Raw genomic sequence first — 12,118 nt, 5'->3', positions numbered from 1 at the left:
CCGGGTGCCACGTGGCGCGCCCCGGTTCGTTGCGGGCGGCGGCGGCGGTTTGTCCGGCCGGCACGGACGTGTCCGGCGCGGCGCGGAGACCTGTTTTTTTTTGCTAGGGTTTCGGAGAGGGAGAGAGATCCAAAAAACGGGGGGGCTATATATAGGCATAAGTGGAGCTAGGAGAGTCCAAATGAGGTGCGGTTTTCGGCCACGTGATCGTGATCGAACGCTCTAGGACATGGAGCAGAGTTTGGTGGGTTTTGGGCCAAATTGGAGGGGTGTTGGGCTGCAACACACACGAGGCCTTTTCGGTCCCTCGGTTAACCGTTGGAGTATCAAACGAAGTCCAAATGACATGAAACTTGACAGGCGGTCTACCAGTAGTAAACCAAGGCCGCTTGGAAAGTCTCAGTCCAATCCGGAAACGTTTAATCCCCACACACGAAAGAAATCTAGAAATGACCACCGGAGGAGAACGAAGCGCCGGAATGCAAAACGGACAACGGGGAAAAAGCTCGGATGCATGAGATGAACACGTATGCAAATGCAATGCACATGATGACATGATATGAGATGCATGAAAAAGAAAACAACACACGGAGACAAAGACCCGAACCCGAGAAATAAATATAACTTAACGCCGGAAACGGCAAGAGTTGGAGTGCACATAGGGAAAGTTACATCCGGGGTGTTACAACACTCCACCACTACGAAAATATCTCGTCCCGAGATCTAGGACTGAAAGAACTCCGGGTACTCAGAACGGAGGTGATCCTCGCGTTCCCAGGTAGCTTCACGGTCGGAATGGTGTGACCACTTGACTTTGAGAAATTTGATTGACTTGTTGCGAGTCTTGCATTCAGTCTCTTCAAGAATAGCAACTGGGTGCTCACGATAAGAGAGATCTTCTTGGAGCTCAATGTCCTCGAAGTTGACGGTGCGGTCAGGAGTCTTGAAGCACTTTCGAAGCTGAGAGACATGGAACACGTCATGAACATTTGCAAAGTTTGAAGGAAGCTCGAGTTGATAGGCGAGGTCACCTCTCTTGCTGACAATCTTGAAAGGTCCCACGTATCTAGGGCAAGCTTCCCTTTGATACCGAAGCGACGAGTACCTTTCATAGGAGAGACACGGAGGTAAACATGATCTCCGATCTCGAAAGCCAAATCACGGTGCTTACTATCATAGTAGCTCTTCTGGCGGGATTGGGCTGCTTTGAGGTTATCACGAATAACTTTGCACATTTCTTCTGCTTCTGTGATTAAGTCATTACCCAGCAGCTGACGTTCGCCAGTTTCAGACCAGTTGAGAGGGGTACGACACTTCCTGCCATACAGAATTTCAAATGGGGCCTTGCCCGAACTTGCTTGAAAACTGTTGTTATAGGAGAATTCATCATAAGGAAGACAATCCTCCCACTTCATGCCAAAGGAGATCACACAAGCCCTGAGCATATCTTCAAGAATCTGGTTGACACGCTCAACTTGACCGCTTGTTTGAGGATGGAAAGCTGTGCTGAAGCGGATGTTGGTGCCCATGGCCTTCTGAAAAGAATCCCAAAACTTGGAGGTAAAGATGCTGCCACGGTCTGAAGAGATCACTTGAGGAATACCGTGCAGAGAGACAATTCGAGAGGTATAGAGTTCCGCCAATTGAGCTGCAGTGATCGACTCTTTGATAGGTAGAAAATGAGCCACTTTGGTGAGCTTGTCGATGACAACGAATATAGCATCATTGCCACGCTTGGACTTTGGAAACCCAGTCACGAAGTCCATTTCAATGTGGTCAAACTTCCATTCTGGAATGGCAAGAGGTTGGAGGAGACCAGCTGGCCTTTGGTGTTCTACCTTCACTCTTCTGCAGACATCACATTCATTCACGAATTGAGCGATCTCGCGCTTCATTCGAGTCCACCAATAAGCTTGCTTGAGGTCCTGATACATCTTCGTGCTCCCAGGGTGGATGGAGAGGAGAGAATTGTGAGCCTCGTTCATGATCACTTTACGGAGGTCACCTTTGGGCACAACAATACGATCCTCGGAGAAGAGAGTGTCCTTGTCATCAAGGCGGTAGCACTTGTACTTGGACTGACTCTTGGCAATCCCAATCTTCACCTTTTTCACCATAGCATCAAGAAGCTGGGCTTGGCGAATCTGGTCTTCTAGGGTAGGAGAGACTTGAAGGTTGGCGAGGAAACCTTGAGGAACAACTTGCAGATTAAGTTTGCGGAAAGCTTCACAAAGCTCGGGTTGATAAGGCTTGAGAATCAGACTGTTGCAATAGGCCTTTCTGCTCAAAGCGTCAGCAATCACATTAGCCTTGCCTGGAGTATACTCAATACTCGGATTATACTCTTGAATCATTTCGACCCATCGAGTTTGCCTTAGGTTGAGATTAGGCTGAGTGAAGATGTACTTGAGACTCTTGTGATCAGTGAAAATGTCCACTTTTCTTTCCAATAGAAGATGTCTCCAAGTCAACAGAGCATGCACAACTGCCGCCAACTCGAGATCATGAGTGGGGTAGTTCTTCTCATTAGGCTTCAACTGGCGAGATGTATAAGCAACAACTTTCTTCTCTTGCATCAATACTGCGCCAAGACCTTGGAGAGAGGCATCACAAAAGACCTCGTACGGCTTGGGTTCATCAGGCGGAGTCAGAACTGGAGCAGTGATCAATTTCTCTTTCAAAGTGTTGAAAGAAATATCACACTCCGGAGACCAAACGTACTTGACGTGCTTCTGAAGAAGATTAGAGAGAGGCTTCGCAATCTTAGAAAAGTTTTCAACGAATCTTCGGCAATAGCTTGCGAGACCGAGAAAACTGCGAAGTTGCTTCACGTTCTGAGGAGGTTCCCAATTCACAATTGCAGACACCTTCTTGGGATTCATGGAAATGCCCTTGGCAGAGATGATATGACCAAGATAAAGAACCTCATCGAGCCAAAATTCACACTTGGAGAACTTGGCGTAGAACTGATGTTCCCTGAGCTTATCAGGAACCAAACGCAAGTGCTTGGCATGATCTTCCTTGTTCTTGGAGAAAACCAGAATGTCGTCGAGATAGACCAAAACGAAGTCATTGGTGTAGGCGTTGAATATGAAGTTCATCATGCGAGAGAACGTCGGAGGAGCGTTGGCGAGGCCAAAAGACATGACAGTGTATTCATATGAACCAAAGCTTGTTCTGAATGCTGTCTTGGGAATATCTTCTTCACGAATGCGAATCTGGTGATAACCCATACGGAGATCAAGCTTGGAGAATACTTGAGCACCTTTGAGTTGTTCGAACAGCTCATTGATGTTGGGAAGTGGGTATTTGTTCTTGATGGTCTTCTTGTTCACCGGACGGTAATCAACACAAAGTCGGTCCGTTCCATCCTTCTTCTTCACAAAAAGAACACCACAACCCCACGGAGAAGAACTAGGCCGGATGAGACCCATTCTTTCTTGCTCATCGAGTTGCTTTTTCAGCTCCTTCAACTCTTCAGGTCCGAGCTTGTAAGGACGTTTGCACACAGGTTCCGCGCCAGGCTCAAGTTCAATAACGAATTCAACTGGCCGGTGCGGAGGCATTCCTGGGAGCTCTTCTGGAAAGACGTCTTGATATTCGCAAATGACTGGAATTTGAGAGATGTCATCCAATTCACCCTTCTCATTGAGAGAAAACAGATGGATGGTATTATCCCGAGCGGCAAAGATAATTACATCCTCAGACGAATGAGTCAATTGAATCTGCCTGGCTGCACAATCAAGCTGAGCCTTGTGCTTAGAAAGCCAATCCATTCCGAGAATAAGATCAATATCTGAGTCACCAAGAACATTTGGAGAGGACATGAACTTATAGTCACCCAAAGTGATAGTAACATCCGGAACGCAAACTCGAGATGTCATTTGACGGGCCGGAGAGACGATAGCCAACGGCTTCAGCAACACTTGAGTAACAAAATCATGCTTAGATGCAAAAGGTCTCGACATGAAACAATGCGATGCACCAGTGTCAAAAAGAACTTTTGCAGGAATATCATTAACATGAGGGTTACCCATGATCACATCTGGTGATTCCTCTGCCTGAGCTGCATTCAGCAAGTTGACCTTGGCATGCTTGGGGTTATGCTTTACCACAGCTGTACTTGCCGATCTGACAGGAGGAGGAGGAGGAAGCCGCCTCTGGTTGAAACACTTGTTGGCATAGTGACCCTTCTGTTGGCACTTGTTGCACGTGACCTCTGAAAGCGGACGGTGATACGGAGCACTCGATCTTGGAGCTTGAGACGAAGTCTTGTTCTGAAAGCCTGGGTTGGGTGGGTGGGAAGAACCACTGCCACCTTTGCTCTTCTGCTGATACCGCTGACGGAACGGAGGAGGAGGAAGCCAAAACTTCTGCTGCTTGGCCACTTGAGTAGAGGAAGAAGGAGTAACATCTCTGACTCGCTTCATGGAAGCATCACACCTCAACTGAGCAGCCTCTTGCTTCAGTGCCATGTTGTAGAACTCATCGTACCTCAAGGGCTCGAAGAGAACAAGAGCGAGCTGAATATCTTCCCTGAGACCACCCCTGAACTGGTATATCATGCTCTTCTCATCAGGCACGTCCTGCTTGGCAAAGCGGGCAAGATTCTGGAACAATTTGTTGTAGTCATAGACAGACAAAGAGCATTGCTTCAGATTGCGGAATTCCTCACGCTTGCTTTCAACCACGCTCTGCGGAATATGATGAGCTCGGAAATCTCGACGGAAATCATCCCAAGTGATAACACGTCCACCTCTGGAATCCCTGTACTGCTGGAACCATTCTGCAGCTTGATCTTTGAGTTGGAAGGAAGCGAACTTGACAAAGTCCTCAGGCCTGACGTTACTGCACTCGAAATGCTTGCACAAATCCACAAGCCAATCGTCAGCATCGGTTGCCTCAACACAAATGCTGAAAGTCTTTGGCCCGTTAGCAAGGAACTGGTTGAGTGTAGCAAAGTGACTCTGATTGCTGCCTTGATTCCCTTGACTGCCTTGATTGCGCTCTTGAAGAATTTGCATGATCAGCTGAGTGTTTGCATTGGTTGCGGCCATCACAGCTTGCCATGCCTCTGGAGGAGGTGGAGGCGGTGGCGGATCTTGATTCTGGTTCTGACTGGTGCTCTTAGCGGGAGCCATCCTGAAGAGGTTGACCACCGTTAGCACATAGACAGATAAAAATATTGAAGCTGAATCCAACGGAATGAAAATTGCAACATATAGTCTTCACATCCGAACAAAATGAACGAATGCATTCCTCTTCAAATGGTCACATATCCATAAATTGAGAAGCCACGTAGAATTAAGGTAGAGAAATAAATCAACAAGGTACGGATCAAGAACGAATAATCGGTAAGAAATCCCAATCTCAAACCAATATCCGTGGAAGAAAAACTAGAGCTAATAGAATTCCCACCTATCAAACTCCCGAACCTTTCCGGTTATGCAATCAGGTGTTGGGGATACAGGGGAAGCATAATATCTCACCCAAACTAGCAAATCCTACATCCAACTGTATCCATCCTTCAACACATAACCAAGAGAACTTCGGAAACCATCTACCTCAACCTTCGAAAAGCATCCATTATACAAGTTATGGCGATACTCCCGAACTCCCGCCCCAGTACTGGGTGGCGTCAAGGTTATCTCACCAACGAACTGCATAAAAGAGATTTTCGATGTCGGCGAACATATCTCAAGTATTCCAGAATTGCAACGATAAAATTATGATGACAACACCTCAGAGCTCAACTCCCCGGGACACTTCCACTAAACCCCTGACAGGAGGCACCAAGTCAATGTTCTCATCATAAGCCATCGGAACGATTCCAAGATACTCGCGTGATCCTAAATTTTTTTTAGTGAAATTTGAGAAGAGAAGAGTCAAAACTCTACGTCAGGATGCCTTACCAGAGCGATGAGGAGACTGGGAAGTAAAAAGAATTCCTAAACTCTCCGATATATAATTCCTAAATGACTCAAAACATTTTTCTAGACACAACTCAGCCGCTAAAAACGATCAAGCAATGGGGCTCCTAAGGTCGGGGAAGGCTCTGATTACGAACTTGTAACGCCCTCGATGCGGCTATAGCTCCCACGTGTCGAGGCACGACTTAGAGACATAACCGCATTGAAAGCAATGTCGCAAGTCAGGCAATCATTACAACATCCCATGTAATATATAATAAAGGGGGAGATACATAGTTGGCTTACACTCGCCATGTCACATCAAAGTACATAAATAACATCCATCATACAAACACTCATGGCCCGACTACGGCGCCAAAATGGAAAAGAACCCAACATGCGACAAGGCCCTGAATCGAACCCCAACTAGGCACCACTACTGATCATCAGGAAAAAACACGTAGTAACACTGAGAGTCCTCGTCGAACTCCCACTTGAGCTCGTAATCATCACCTGGAGCGGAATCACCTGGACCTGCATCTGGAGTTATAGTATCTGTGAGCCACAGGGACTCAGAAATCTCGCACCCTCGCGATCAAGACTATTTAAGCTTATAGGAAGGGGTGAGGCAAAAATATGTGGAGCTGCAGGAAGCGACTAGCTTATATGGTGGCTATCTTATTCGCAAAAGAGAGCGAGAAGAGGAGGCAAAGGGCGAGCGAGAATCTAGAAGAACAACCTGCGCAAGCATAACACCAACATCGTGTCCACTTCCCGGACTCCGCCGAGAAGAGGCCATCACGGTAACACACTCAGTTGATTCATTTTAATTAATTAAGGTTCAAGTTATCTACAACCGGACATTAACAAATTCCCATCTGCCCATAACTGCGGGCACGGCTTTCGAAAGTTCAATCCCTGCAGGGGAGTCCCAACTTAGCCCATGACAAGCTCTAACGGTCAACGAAGGAATAGACCTCCACCCAAGACACACCGATCAGACTCGGTAACCCGGTACAACAAGACAATTCGACAGGTTAAAACAAGACCAGCAACACCGCCTGAATGTGCCGACAAATCCCGATAGGAGCTGCACATATCTCTTTCTCAGGGCACACTCGGATAAGCAATCCATACAACTAAAACCAGCCCTCGTGTTTCCCCGAGGTGGCGCTGCAAGGGGCTCTAGTTTGGACCAACACTCAGAGGAGCACTGGCCCGGGGGGGTAAAATCTGCCAATTTAAACTTCAAGACCGGATCATGCTCTGTAGTTGGCTTTTTTAAAGAGGTCATATCCATCGGATCAACATTGTCCTTATAAAAATTTAACTCCTCTGTCACACAAACCGACTCAGCATAAGCTGCATCACCTTCTTCACATTCCAAATCTATATTTCGGCTGCCATGCACTATAATAGTCCCCTTGTGACCCGGCATCTTGAGCTGCAGATAAACATAACAAGGCCGCACCATGAACTTGGCATAAACCGGCCGCCCAAACAGAGCGTGATATGGACTATGAATCTTGACTACTTCAAAGGTCAATGTTTCTATCCTAGAGTCATGATCATCTTCAAAAACAACTTCCAGAGATATCTTTCCAACCGGGTACGCCGATTTACCAGGCACCACGCCATGAAAAATAGTGTTCGGCGGTTTAAGATTTTTATCCGTCAACCCCATGCGACGAAAGGTTTCGTAATACATGATATTGATGCTACTTCCTCCGTCCATGAGTACCTTGGTAAACTTATACCCTCCGACCTGAGGTGCAACCACCAAAGCCAGGTGACCCGGATTATCAACCCGGGGCGGATGATCTTCCCACTCCACACAATGGGCTGCTCAGACCAGCGCAAGTAACGGGTTACTGCCGGTTCAACAGCGTTCACCGCCCTCTTATGAAGCTTCTGGTCCCGTTTGCATAAACTTGTGGTAAAGACATTGTACTGCCCACTATTCAACTGCTTCGAGTTGCTCTGATAACCAGACTGTTGCTGCTATTGACTCCCCTGATTATTCTGCTGGCCGTAACCACCCTGGTTGCCATGATTACCTTGATTTCCTTGGAATCCAGAGTTAGAACCTCCACCGCCATAACCCAGACCATGAGAGTCGGATCCTGAACCGGCACCTGGCCCATGACTATCTTAAAAAAGATTGGAACACTTGTACTCCTTCATAATATATCAATCCTTCCAGAGGTGCCCAGATGGTTTTTCTCGCGTACCATGTCTTGGGCAGGGCTGATTTAACATATGTTCAAGATTGATACCGGATCCTCCGGTCCGTGGGGGCGGATTACCCTTACGACGCTAACCATCATTCTGTGCATTAGTGTTAGCCACAAAGTCAAAGCTATTATCAGCCTTGCGCTTACCGTTGCCTCCCTGGTTCGCCGGATTATGCTGCTACCCCTTGGTGTTGCTGCTCTTCTTTCCCTTCCCCGTCTTTTTGTCATCAAACTTGGGGTCCTTGGTACTATCAGAGTCGGCATACTTAAGCAGAGTCGCCATGAATGTCCCCATGTCATTGTAGTGGCGTTTGAGCCGCCCCAGTTCCTGCTTTAGGGGCGTGAAACGACAATTGTTCTCCAACATCAACACCGATGAGTTAGCATTGATGCGATCCGATGAGTGCAGGATTGTTGAGACCCGGCGCACCCAATGGGTTGTCGACTCACCTTATTCTTGGACACATGAGGCTAAATCCACAATTGACATAGGCTGCTTACATGTGTCCTTGAAGTTCTGGATGAACCGAGCCTTTAACTCGACCCATGACCCGATGGAGTTGGTAGGAAGCCCCTTCAACCAAGTGCGGGTTGTTCCCTCCAACAATAGGGGGAAGTATTTAGCACATGCAGCCTCGCTGACATCTAGCAATTCCATGGCCATCTCATAACTCTCAATCCAAGCCCCAGGACTTAAATCAGCTGTATAGTTAGGCACCTTGCGAGGACCTTTGAAATCCTTGGGCAGGCGCTCATTACGCAGATCCGATACTAAGCATGGCATGCCCAAATTTCTAAAGGTTACACCTGGATCCACAAAAGTGGTTGGATGAACCAGAGTAGGTTGACGGGCCGCATACTGTACCACTAACTCGGCCTCTTGACGGGCTCTTCCTTAATCCACCACATTTTGAGCATCAGCGCCATCGCTCGCCAGGTTATGTCCGCGGGGCGGGTTATGGTTCTGTCCACTGCTTGACACCGCCGGCTCATCAATACGTCTGCTGTAACTCCGAATCGGGCGAGGGGTGGAATGAATCCTATCACGACTGTAAGAATAAGCCTACTGTTGAGTCAGCGCTGTCTGAAGAAGCTCTCTAGCCCTCCGTGTCTCAAATGCCGTCGGCGACTCACCATCAACCGGGAGAGCCGCCAATCGTGACACCGCAACGATCATGTTATCCAAAGGTTTAGAATAATGACCCAGTTGTAACGCCCTCGATGCGGCTATAGCTCCCACGTGTCGAGGCACGACTTAGAGACATAACCGCATTGAAAGCAATGTCGCAAGTCAGGCAATCATTACAACATCCCATGTAATATATAATAAAGGGGGAGATACATAGTTGGCTTACACTCGCCATGTCACATCAAAGTACATAAATAACATCCATCATACAAACACTCATGGCCCGACTACGGCGCCAAAATGGAAAAGAACCCAACATGCGACAAGGCCCTGAATCGAACCCCAACTAGGCACCACTACTAAACATCAGGAAAAGACATGTAGTAACGCTGAGAGTCCTCGTCGAACTCCCACTTGAGCTCGTAATCGTCACCTGGAGCGGAATCACCTGGACCTGCATCTAGAGTTATAGTATCTGTGAGCCACAGGGACTCAGCAATCTCGCACCCTCGCGATCAAGACTATTTAAGCTTATATGAAGGGGTGAGGCAAAAATATGTGGAGCTGCAGTAAGCGACTAGCTTATATGGTGGCTATCTTATTCGCAAAAGAGAGCGAGAAGAGGAGGCAAAGTGCGAGCGAGAATCTAGAAGAACAACCTGCGCAAGCATAACACCAACATCGTGTCCACTTCCCGGACTCCGCCGAGAAGAGGCCATCACGGTAACACACTCAGTTGATTCATTTTAATTAATTAAGGTTCAAGTTATCTACAACCGGACATTAACAAATTCCCATCTGCCCATAACTGCGGGCACGGCTTTCGAAAGTTCAATCCCTGCAGGGGAGTCCCAACTTAGCCCATGACAAGCTCTAACGGTCAACGAAGGAATAGACCTCCACCCAAGACACACCGATCAGACTCGGTAACCCGGTACAACAAGACAATTCGACAGGTTAAAACAAGACCAGCAACACCGCCTGAATGTGCCGACAAATCCCGATAGGAGCTGCACATATCTCTTTCTCAGGGCACACTCGGATAAGCAATCCATACAACTAAAACCAGCCCTCGTGTTTCCCCGAGGTGGCGCTGCAAGGGGCTCTAGTTTGGACCAACACTCAGAGGAGCACTGGCCCGGGGGGGTAAAATAAGATGACCCTTGAGTCTGCAGAACCCAAGGGAAAGAAAAGGCTAGGTGGCAAATGGTAAAACCAAGGTTGGGCATTGCTGGACAAGCTTTAATCAAGGCAAAATATCAAGGGGTTCCCATTATAACCCAACCGCGTAAGGAACGCAAAATTCGGGAACATAACACCGATATGACGGAAACTAGGGCGACAAGAGTGGAACAAAACACTAGGCGAGAGGCCGAGCCTTCCACCCTTCACCAAGTATATAGATGCATTAAGATAACATAGCAACATAATGATATCCCAACAAGTAAATAAATGATGTTCCAACAAGGAACGACCTCCAATCTTCACCTACAACTAGCAACGCTATAAGAGGGGCTGAGCAAAGCAGTAACATAGCCAATCAACGGTTTGCTAGGACAAGGTGGGTTAGAGTTTCAACATGGCAATTTGGGAGGCTGACAAGCAAAAGGTAGGCATCGTAGCATTGGCATAGCAAGAGCGAGCAAACTAGCATAGCAAAGATAGTAGTGATTTCAAGGGTATGATCATCTTGCCTGCACAGTTGTCAGAGTTGACTGGATCCTCACAAGCAAACTCAACGGGCTCCTCGGTAGCGAACTCGTCTCCCGGCTCTACCCAACAAGACAAACAAGCAACAAGGATACAATCAACCACGTGCAAGACCAAGCAATATGATGAAATGATGATATGCTATGCGGGATGCGATGCGGGATGCAAAATGCAAGATATGACAGGAAATGCATGAACCTGGCCCCAACTTGGAAAACCAAGTGTGCCACTGGATAGAGGGGATGAAATCGCTTGAAAACGATATAAAGATCATTGGAGTCGGAGTTACGGTTTGGAAATGGCAAGCGTTTTAAGATATGACACCGGTCTGCGATTTACAGCAAGTAGGCATCTAAGTGCAATGCAATGAACATGCTACGGCCACCAAACATGACAACAAAATACATGGCAGGGATGCACACAAGATGCTTAACAAAAGACTAGCACTGAGCCACGGCCAATTCATCCATTATGAGGTTCAAACAAGCATGGCAAAAACGCAAATGCAAAACAGATTCCAGACTTAGTGAAATTAACACTTGTCTGAAATTTTAGATCACAAAGCCCTCTTCGGAGCAGCAAAACAACAAGATACATGACCTGATTAAGACAAGTAAGAACATGGAATGGAGCTACTCAACAAGCTTAACAAAAGTCCCAAAGTGACCTGGGGCCAAAAGGGATCACAAAATATACTAACGGGCACACGAACATAGCAAAAACATAATCAGTTTTCAGACTTAGTGAAAACTGAGACATGCTGAAATATAACTCACGAAGGCATGTAGACGAGCTCGATGCACTCACTACGGTGTAAGTCATGGCAAGACAAGCATACATCCTTTAAGAAGGCACAAAATACAAGCTAGACATGGCAAGAACAATGGCATAACATGCACGGATCAATTACAACAACGCCGGCAAAATCGCAAACGAGTTGACGATCTGCCCAGATTCACAACGAAGCAAAAGTAGAGCTCGATTGAATCAAGCTAGGGTGCTCCATAATTGCAAACAAAGACACGGATGCAAAGTTACGGGGCCTCAAACAGGAGCATATGGAGTGAAATTCCTGGGACTTAGCAAAAAAAATCAACCTCGAATTAGGGTTTACTGTAGCAACCCGATCCAGATCT

This window comes from Triticum aestivum, chromosome 7A (genome assembly GCF_018294505.1).
Source record: "Triticum aestivum cultivar Chinese Spring chromosome 7A, IWGSC CS RefSeq v2.1, whole genome shotgun sequence".
Lineage (NCBI taxonomy): Eukaryota > Viridiplantae > Streptophyta > Magnoliopsida > Poales > Poaceae > Triticum > Triticum aestivum.
Note: the sequence above shows the minus strand (reverse complement) of the source record.